Source organism: Gavialis gangeticus, unplaced genomic scaffold (genome assembly GCF_001723915.1).
Source record: "Gavialis gangeticus isolate Ggan-Ray unplaced genomic scaffold, GavGan_comp1, whole genome shotgun sequence".
Lineage (NCBI taxonomy): Eukaryota > Metazoa > Chordata > Crocodylia > Gavialidae > Gavialis > Gavialis gangeticus.
In genome coordinates this window covers 144,438,244-144,449,083 of record NW_017729032.1, presented here as the reverse complement: position 1 = coordinate 144,449,083, position 10,840 = coordinate 144,438,244, and positions in this window count along the sequence as shown.

Here is a 10,840-nt window from a genome sequence, read left to right as displayed (position 1 = left end):
AGTTAAACAGCTCCCATAAGACTTTTTATAAATCCCTTTAAGTGTGTTAGGACCTTGTAGTAAGAGTTCTTGATAAACATCTCTCACAAAACATTTGAAATTCTAAAGTATGACTCACTGCAGTTTTTCCTTCAAATAATTAAACTGATTTGCTGAACTCATCTGTGTCAGTTAGATGTGTAATAACTTGTTTTCCTCTTCCAGTACTATTACCAGAAAGTCATTCTCTCTCCAAACTATTGTAGAACATAAGCCTTTTCAATGAAAAATGCTTTTTAAATAATCCCAGAAATATTTGACTAAAATATTCATAGTGTCATAAAGGCTTATTACAAGCATCTTTTTTATCTAGGATTCCATAACCATGGAACAGTGGTCTTGAAGCAAACCAGCTATTGGGGTAGGCAGAGTGCTCACATTTTACTGCTAGCTATGCAAAAACACAGATTTTATTATTACTAATTATTATTTTTAATGCATTCTTATGCCCTGATTTAGTAATCTACCCAGGTCAGTTCTCACTGTACAGGACCTTCAGGGGCAACCAAGTTCAGACCAGCACTGTCTCAGTCCCTTCCCTACAGGTGAGAAAAATCTCAGGTAGGATCAGAATAATGAGCAAAAAAAAAAAATACCACCCAGCCCTATCATCTGATACTCTGAGTGCCTCTGCATGCTTCACAAGCAATGCTAAAAAAGTGTATTACAATTATTAGCCTCAACTTCTCCCAGTCCCCAACCTTTGCCCTGAAGAAGATAACAGGGACACAAATCTGTTTTATGCAGCTGTACATGGCTTTGGCTGTTGAGATCAGATGGTCAATCAAATCACTTTCTTAGTGCAACTATGAGAAATTACAGACAACTCAGCCTATAACGTGTCACCAGAGAAGTCAATTCCTTTCAAATGCTGTTTAAAAAATATCGAAGGTCACGTGGCAGGTTGAAGCTAGTCTCAATTCTACATCTCATGAACAGTGTGAAGTGCTGAAAGGTCAGGTGTCTTCATTCATTTCTTGGCAGTATAGAGTTAGACCTATACTGAGTACAGCCAGGTTCCTTCAGTTTGAAGCAATTGGCTAACTAGAGCTTTGGCCAAAATAAGGTCCCTAGAAGGTGGGGAGGGGGGTGAAAAATGGTGCCATGATACAGTGCAAGAGTTATAGAAACAGCTTGGTTCTACTCCTAATCTCAAGCATCCCATAAAAATGTCAGGATGTAATTAAACCATCCAGACTGTTTCAGTCTGGTTCAATCCTGCCCATTCCACATGCAGTTTCTAGCCCAAGGCAATCAGAAACAAGTACACCAGGGCTCAGTTTGAAACATCCAAATACATTCTTAAGTGTTTCCCTTTTATCATCTCACAGGCACTAATTTCATCTTCCATCAGTGGTAGTTTTTTCTTCTCCCAAAACTGTGATTGTTATATTTGTAATCTGAGAAGTGTTCTCTTGAAAGGATCATGGTAATATTAAGAGTAGTGTTAAGGAAGAAAGTAGATTTTACCTCCTTCTGGAGAATTTTTATAAGTGTTCAGAGGAACAATCACATTAGAGTCCCAAGACCAGACATGTTAAGAATAGATGCTCATTCTCTTACAGCCTAGACAGAAGTCCACCAAGACTTATCTTGATGACCAGGGAGCCTGGTTTTCTCCGATTAAAAAAAAAAATCCCCATTTTTTTGGATTAAAAAAGTAACCTAAAATCCACATTTTCCCATGATTAAAATGAAACACCACTATACATATATTTATATATTAGTGGTGTTTCATTTTAATCATGGAAACGTGGATTTGGGGTTACTTTTTTAATCCAAAAATTAGGATTTTTTTTTTTTTTAACAGAGAAAACCAGGATCCTTGCTGATGACTATGGTGAAGTTCCGTAGTTTAAGGCTCTTTCTTACACTTGTTTAACATAACAGCTAAGTTTCTTCAGGAAAGCTTTTATGTTTGACGTATAGAAATGTCCCAGCAAAAAAGCTAGGTGTCTATACTATAGGGCTCTAAAGTTGTTCAGGAAAACGAAATATCAGAAAAATCCCAACATCAGATGCTTCCTTACAGCATCTACAAGGTTATAGATGCATAGTGCTGGACACCTAAATCTCTGGCGTTTAGTGGCTGCATGTAGATGTTGAATGAGACGAGAGGGAAGTGATCCTTGCTAGGACTGTTTAGGCACATTCTTCCAAAGACAGATCACGTCACTGAATGGACCTCTGCCACCTTTCTCAGGTGAGAAAGTAGTATCACATAAAGAGGTCCAGGAGGGTGCAGATGGATAGCTGCTCTGTACCTGTTGACAGGAGAAAATAATTCATCAGTGCCACTAAATTGGTTTTACTTCCAAACCCTGGCTTGAATCCAGATTGTGCTAGGTTTAGGATACATTTCAAAGTTGCGAAGTTGGCCTTAGGCTAGCTTCCCTGTGACTGCTGAGGAGTGGGAGGTTTCATACTGGATGGCAGTAGGTTAGAGCAGTTGTATGCAGGCTGGGTTAATAGCCATGCAGAACTAAACTGGAAGTGGAGAGGTAGCACACTAAGGTCAGCTTTCAGTTTCGCTTTTCTGTGTTGATAAAGCATTGAAAAGCTACAGCTTCCTTTGTAACTGCTATTTGCTGGGCAAGCAATGAACAATGTTTGTTTTGTAACCTTTGAGCATAGACATTTGGACTGGAAGGGGCACCCTGGGTCACAGTCAAGTCTCCTGTCACTGGCATCGGTGACATTTGATTGAATCTTGTGGCGTGGAGGAATGCTGTTGGCAGGTATATTAAAGAGAAAAGAATTGTGCAAAATTGTGGATATGACTAGTGGCTAAACTGCAAAAGGAAATGGAGTTTTCAAGTGCACAAGTTGGGCGGGCTGGGCTTCTTTTAGAGAGGAAAAAATAGGGGAAATCTTGTTTGTGTGTGTGCAGTAACAAAAACCCAGTAGATTAAAAACATTTTGTTTTCTATTGATGGAGTCAGCCGAGCAGATGCACCTGTTCTTGGAGATGTCACCCAGGTTAAAAGTTGTGAATGGAGGGGCTGTGTATGTGTACACGTATGTGCTATCAGAGATGACAAGGAATTTGTTTTTAAATTACTGGCTCCATCTACTGGACAGAAACGTTGCTAGCCACTTTTTATTTTACTAAAATTTTATTCGGCTATGCTCATTAGAAGAGCTTTGAAATGGCAAGAAAAGGAAGAGGTCTGAGAAGGAAGTTGGTTACAAAGAGGATTTTTTGTATAAAAAGAAGAAGTCTGCATACTGAACAGAGAACAATGAAAAGGCGTGCGTGCATTGTATTCATTGTGGATTAGGGAAGCTAGTTTTTAATTTAGTGAAAACTTGGACTAAACTCAGTTCCAGTTGCTTACAGAGATGAGGTAAACTGTTGAAGAGGGTTCTGCCAGAAGCTGTGTGATTAGTTATGAATGTACTGAAGGGATTAACTAGATAGGAACAACTGGAAAAAAAAAACCACAACCCCATAAGGCTGTTGTTTGCATCAGCAGTAGATATCTCAATGAACTGCAGGTGTTTTCAGTGTAGATGCAAAGGAACAGAAGAGCTGCTTAGGGTACCACAAGGAGATGTGACTGGAGTTACTGAAATAGAATAGGGAAAAGAAAGATTTCATCAGAAAGCTGAAAGTTGTGGTCACTAAGGTGTTAGTTATGCTTGCTGTAATCTTTCCAGGAAAATACTGTATTTACTTACATACTGCACTCACCTTTTTCAAAAAAATTAGCCATCCAAAATTGAGGTGCATTTTTTTAAATATAGGGAGGCAGATTTTTTTTTTCTTTCCAGAATAGAAGCATGGAGATGCTCTGAGGTGGTTGCTCCTGCTTTTCCCTCTAGCAGCTCCATGGAAGGAGCGGCAGACCCAGAGCCAGGGCAGTGGTGCAGTCACACCCCGCTTTGATTTCTGTTCCATCCAGCATTTAAACCAACTACCCAGTTGTACTACTGGCATTTTGATTCAGCCAACAGCGCTGGAGTCGGTTGACTTCATGGCTTATTATAATCTACCTAATTCCTGCTGAGTTGCTCTTTACTCCACCAGTATTATGACCCTCTCTCTTTTTAATGGTCTTGATGTTCCACTAATCAAGCTATCCTTTCTTCAGCAATTTTGCTAAAGAATTTGCAGTTTAGTTTTTTCTAGTCCTTTTCCTGTTTTGCATCCCTGCAGACTATTTTTATCTCTTTTCAAAATCCTAGATCTCCTCATGGAGCCCAGTCTTCAGCAGCAGCAACAGTTTCAGCTTTTAGCTGAGCAGCCGAGATCTGCTGACCGCTCAGCTGTAAAAGGGTTAAAAGTGTAGCCTTTGCCTGAGCAAAAAAGGGAGGGGTATGCGAGCTAAAGATCCCTGTTCTGTCCATGATTCTGTAAAAGTATTTTTTTCTTCATTTTGCCATAGCAACCAAGATATGTTTCCTATTTGGGGTCATATGGTATGTGAAAAATATGGTAATAACATTTCCATCACAAAGTTTAAAATCAAGCTGGACAACGCTTTGGAAAATAAGATCAGTAAGTTGACAAAGATTTAACATCTGCTAAATTCTATGATTTGCACAAGTGGATGGATAGGAATGTTAAAGAAAAGGACAAAAATTGGAGATCAAGTAATTTTTGAAAAACACAAAACAATGGGAGATAAATTATTGTTGGGATTTTATTTATATATATAATATATGCCTCAGCATCAAGATGAAGAAATTATACTGTCACCATCTTATGAGTTGTTATTCATCATGGATTTTAATTACTCTGGCATTTGCGGGGAAAAAATGCCATTTTAAATTCAAGTGGCTTTCTGAAATGAGATAAATCAACTCTCTAATCAACTGAAATAATATGGTGAGATGCTATTCTGGTTTTGATTAATGGGAAAAGATGTGGTTTTATACTATCTTGGCAATACTTATTAGACTAGAATGTAATTTTATGTTTTCCTCTTCAGAATACGTAATAGCTGTTAATATGGACCCACTTCTGTTTATTGGATGACATTCTTAGAATCTGGAAGAACCTATTTTATCCAGACCTGGAATTATCAAGGTATCAGTTGGATACCCAGTTTCCTTCAGAGTTTAATAGGATATGGGTTATTACTTACCTTTGAAATATCCAGTTCTTGTGACCAGGATAATAGAAATTGTTGTTGTTGTTCAGGTCTTCCTACTGTGAAGTGGAGTTGTACCTTAAAGGTAGAAAAAAGGATTTTTTTCCTGTACTTAACAGCAAATTCAGTGGAAGATGTTAAAATGGATGATTGATCTTTTTGCGGGATCTTGATTTGTCTTTTGGGAAGCCTATCTCCTGTCCAGTTCCAATTTAGAGGGTGGGATGAAGGAAAAAGAAATGGCAATATCCCGATAAGAACAGGAAAGCAAAGTAGAGTGCATTAAACTCATCAGATTTAATTGCCAAATATTTATTTGCAGACCAAAGTGTTGTCAGACCTGAGGCACTGTGATAACAATGAGATCAAGGAAAGGAACAAATACAATTTATCCCCATTCACCCTTTTTATCCCTAATACCTGGGTCTTGGGGAAACTTTTTTTTACTTAGGATCAAGTTGATTTGCTGAAATAAGAACAAAAACTGCTACTGTCTCTTTCTCTTTACATGATTTGGGGAATCAGTTGAAGTCTTCTCTCCAAATACATTGTGCAGATTGAGATGCTAATGCTTGAAAACTAGCCTAGAGCTGTGGTTTTGCACTTATCCAAGTAAAATATCCCTTGAAAGTCTTAAATGGAACAAGAATTATATGCAGAGAGACTCCTATTCCCCTATAGCTGTGGTTCTCAACCTTTTAAGGCTCAAGTCCCTGCTTGGAAAACACTAACCATGAATTTTGTCTTTTTTAACAACAGAAAAATAATAGAGCAATTTTTATATTACAGAAAACTCAGAAAAACCACAATTGGTCAGAATGTTTTTAACACCACAAACTCCCTTTTGAATCTCTGGGTTGATCTTGTTTGCACACCTAACAGTACTACTGTTACGTGGCAACCAGTGGCACCCTGGAAAAGATCTGAAGACAAACTGGGGTACTGCTGCATCCTGGTTGAGAATCACTGTCTTAAAGGATTCTCGGGGACTTTGTGCATTTGGATCTGTTTTTTCCCACATACAGTGGTTTTATTGGGACAAAACTCTCTTGAGGGTGGGTCTTTACACTGCACAGCAGACTAAACTGCAAGATGTAGTTACTCGCATGAAATTCTTTCTGACTAAGAAGTGACTCAAAGTTGCCTCAGGGTGGGGTAATTTAAAAGCTAATGTTTGGTGTCTTAGTTCCCTTTTAATGGATATTTATCTGCATTTTCCTTGAAGTCACAATGTTTTTAATAGTCATCATGAATTGGCAGAAGTGCCTTTTGCTTCTTATAAAAATGGAACTAACAGACAACTGTGTATCTGTAAAATCTGCATGCACTGAAATCCTAAATGCCTCTTTTTTTCCTATTTTGCTGCTTATACTTTTCTTTATCCGTGAGCAAAAATAAACTACTTGATTGTCATCACATTGCTTGTGAGAAATAAAGCTATAATTTATACGTAGTCATCAAGTATTTAATAATTAAAGATAAACTTAATAAGATTCTGCTATATTTTATGCGAGTTTGGATACACTTACCATATACTTGCAGACAGAGATAAAAAGTTCAAATGAGGAAGGACTTGGGACCACAGGAAACAGCAACTTGGCAAGATAGCATTATACATTTGCCCATAATAAAATGCTACTGATATTATACAAAAATGGGGACAGAAATAGAAATAATGAGACTTAGTCCTAGGCAAGGTCAAGAGAAACTTGATGGAAATGGAGGCACAATATGCATGGTGCATAAAAAAGGATTTGTTCATCTGTATTTGTTCAGGGTATTGGACCTGTATAATCAATGTAGTTAAGATAGAGATGTAAAGAGATGAGCTCATGTTTGATTTTGGAATTCTCAAAAAGAAGCTTTATAGCACGGTTGTGTAGTAGACTAAACTGCGTTGCTGTGCTACAGCTGTGATTCTCTCATACAATACAACATATCAAGATTGAGCTGGTTTATGCAGTATTTTAGAGTAAAGTTTAGCTCTGCAGAAATCTAGCTCAAGACTTGCATCCAAAATCAGGGAAAGAGGGCATCTTACGTGCTATGATCCTATAGCAATACAGATGAGCCAAATTTCCCTAACACGTACCCCTAGATGAAGAAGGATTTAATTCAGTTCGGTTCAATTTATTATTAAGGATTCTGGCTAAATGCCACGTTCCTGAAGACAACGTAACACACATACACTCATAATATAAATAAGTTTGAACAAAGTAACCGAACTACAAATATACTAAAAATAGAGCCCACCAACATAAAAACATTATTAATATAAATATAGTAGTAAATCAAGACATGAATCTATACCATTGTTGTACATAGATTCACAATTGAGACAATAAAATCACATCTAATGTTAAAATGTATCACTCATATCACTAATAAAGGATATTTAACTCTAATCACCTCAGTCTTGAAAGCAAAAATTGTGAGACAGTTTACTACTTTTGGATCTGTTTGCTGTAAAAGCCAGATTAATTTCTCTCTGTTTGAGAAATGTATCAATTTCTGCAAGTAGGGTAATAAATAGTACATTTTAATACATAGTGGATAGTATCTTCCAAAACTCCTAGACAGACTGGGCAACATCTTTTAGCCCTTGGAATGGAAAATCTACATCTAGCCAGAACAGCTGTGGGCATCTGTTCGACCCTGAGCCTAGTCAAAAAGGATTACCATTTATTATTGTGATCCAAATGTAAATACCTTTCTTTCCCTGTCAATCTAATTTCCAAAGAATATATAAAGGGGCAATGCGAGTAGCCCTAGCCACTGCAAAATTATTCCGCCTGGCAAGATCTTGTATCCTGTGGAAAACCCAAACCTCTTCTATGGGGGGAGAAAGATCTTTCATTATCTTTGAGGTAGTATCCCATCCCAGAAGAAGAAGGATTAAAATTGGAGTGGTTTTGCTACACCTGTATTGCTACAGAATCATGCCAGTGGTATCCTTTGATAGTGATACAGTGATTCCAGTTGTCTAAACTCTTAGTGCTCCGAAAAGAGGTGACTCAAAAAGTGCCTTTGTACATGCATAAGTGTATTTGTCATAAACGGAAAAAAATCTTACGCCTTCATTTTTTTTTAATTCCTTTAAAAGAATTTGCAGAGGCTTTTCATTTCATGGACAGATCCAGGGAACATGCAGGAGGTTTGCTGCTACTGCTCATTCCTTCATCTCCTTCCCTGCTACCAACTATGGCTGCATAGGAGAAGCAGGGGGGGAAGCATTCATCCCCAGGGTCCTGGAGTTGCTTCAAAGCAGTGGATCTGGTAGCAAGCTGCACTGATGATTTGGGAAGCTCAGAGCTCACTATGCATGCCCAGCATAGCCGAAGCAGGTTGTGACCCCCTGAGTCAAATCTCTGCAACTAGGAAAGATTATACCTATTAAAAGTTTTTTTGGTTTTTGGGGTTTGTTTTTTTTTAAGTGAAGCACTGAGATCTCTGCAAAGATGGAAAAAATATGAAAACACCATTTATCCATGTGCTGCACACTGTGGAAACTAAATGTCTTTCATGATTTCTTGGACATCAGTAGCCATTTTTAAAAGTTTCCAGTGAGATAAAAGGGTGGGTAGGTTAGCACGTGCATGTGGATCCTGGCCATACTGCTACCAGTGAAATCGGAGTTGGGAACCAAATTCTGCTGTGACCTTCATCCTGCAACAGCTATGCAGAAGTCAGGGGAAAATTTGGCTCAGTAAAAGCCTAGCCTTTCACCTCTACCACTTCGCAGTTTTCACCTCAGTCTGTCCCAAGAGAACTTTCTGACCAGCTGTGCTGTAACTAAGGAGGGCAACTGGGGCAACTGTCTGGGTGCCGATTTGGGGGAGGGGAACAAAGAAACAGTTGCTGCTGCAACCACAGAATCAAAACAGCAAATCAGCAGCAATCAGAAGTCACCACTGCCGCTATGTGTAGTAGTTGCCTTGGGTGCCCCGCTGTGTTGTTACACTTCTGGGCTAGGGACAGATATTATGCATTAAACCACTTTAAGTGATCAGAAACTGGTTTAAACCTGTAACAGAACAGATATTCAGTGCACATAAACCAGTTTGAAAATGGCTGAAACCAGTTTGAGATAAGTCTGATACTACATTCAACCAGGTTTAACTGATTTGGCTCAAACTGGTTTATGCAATGTCTGTCCCAGACCACTTGCTGGTTTAAGATAAACCAGACACCCCCCAGCATCCTGGCATGCTCTCTGGGCTGGGCGGGGCTCTCCGCTCCACTACAGGATTGGCCCCTCCCCCCTGCTCCCTGTTCAGAACTTGGCACAAACACAGAGCGTCTGTCTGGCTTCTCCCGGCTAAGCAGGGATTATTCCCCTGCTCCCCCCTGCCTTACATAGACACCTCAGCATTAGCTAGCAGACCATATGCTGGCTACGGTCCGCCCTCTGCGAGAGGACAGAGACAGATAGGCATTTTGGAGCTAATCAGCAGGTAACTTAATGTCCTTCCTTGGAAGAACTGTTTAAGAAGAGCTCCATTAGTTAATGAAAAGAGGCTTTGTTTTCTTAATGAGTTGATAAACACTGAGTTAGGGGTGATAAACATTCCCTCCCAGCAGCTGGGGGGATAATCAGAGCATCCTGTCTGGGCCTGGCCATGCCCCCCTCCCCCAACTCTGCCCTGTGGAATCAAAGGGAGGGCTGCTCTAGCACCCTCTGGCTTCTAGCCTGAGCCACTGCAAGCATGTGCCTGTATGTCTGGGATGTCTGTCTAGGTTACAAACTGATTTAGCCTAACCAGGTTAGACTTGCAAAGATTGAATTAATTTGGGCTCAGGCTTTTTGAATGTCTGTCCCTAGCCCTAATGGCCAGTGCTGAGATTGTGGTGACACTACAAGGTAGAGCTCCACAACTCTGTTCCCATGCTTTCGGTTAGTAACTGAGTCCTAAGGAAATGTGCTTACTTTAACCTATTCATGGCAAACCTCAGTTTCTTTAAAGTAGCATGCAATAGAAAGCAGCAAGAAAAGATGAGTGAAGGGCTTTTATTTGCTCACAGAACAGGGTACAACACAACCATTATCTATGCAGATTGCCCACACCATCCTGCAGATATCCATGTTCCCTGCCCAGCGAGGAGAGAGTAGGTGAGTCTTAGTAGCCAATCAATCCTTTGTCTCTCATAAAGAAGAAAGGGAACATCTTTTTTTCCCCAGTGCTGCAGAGAGCTAGATGTGTACCAGTGTCTCAGAGTTGCAGCAGAGAATGTCTGGGTCGGATATCAGGAAAACTTTCTTCACTGTTAGAATAGTGAAAAAACAGTGGAATTAACTGCCTAGGGAAGTTGTGGACTCTCCAGCACTGGAGGTTTTCAAAAAGAGTTTAGATGATCATTGCTCAGGGACAGCTTAGGAGTACCAGTGACTGGCATGTTCTGTAAAGAACAACAATTGGAAGCCCAAGATCTCTCCTGTCTCCCTGCATTGATCATTAGGAGATAACAAGAATTGCTGTGCAGCAGGTAAATATTGAAGAGGACCATGCTCAGCAGCAGGAGAATGAAGCAGAGCTCCACAGGTGGTTTAGTTACTAAAGAAGATTAAGGTAGGCAAGGTTCTTTGGCTGAATCTGATATCATTTATTAGACCAACTAAATAGTTGGAGAACAATTTTTACGCAAGCTTTTGGGTTCAAAAACCCTTTGTCAGGCTAAGGAAGTTTCAGCAGTTGGTGTGTGCTCTT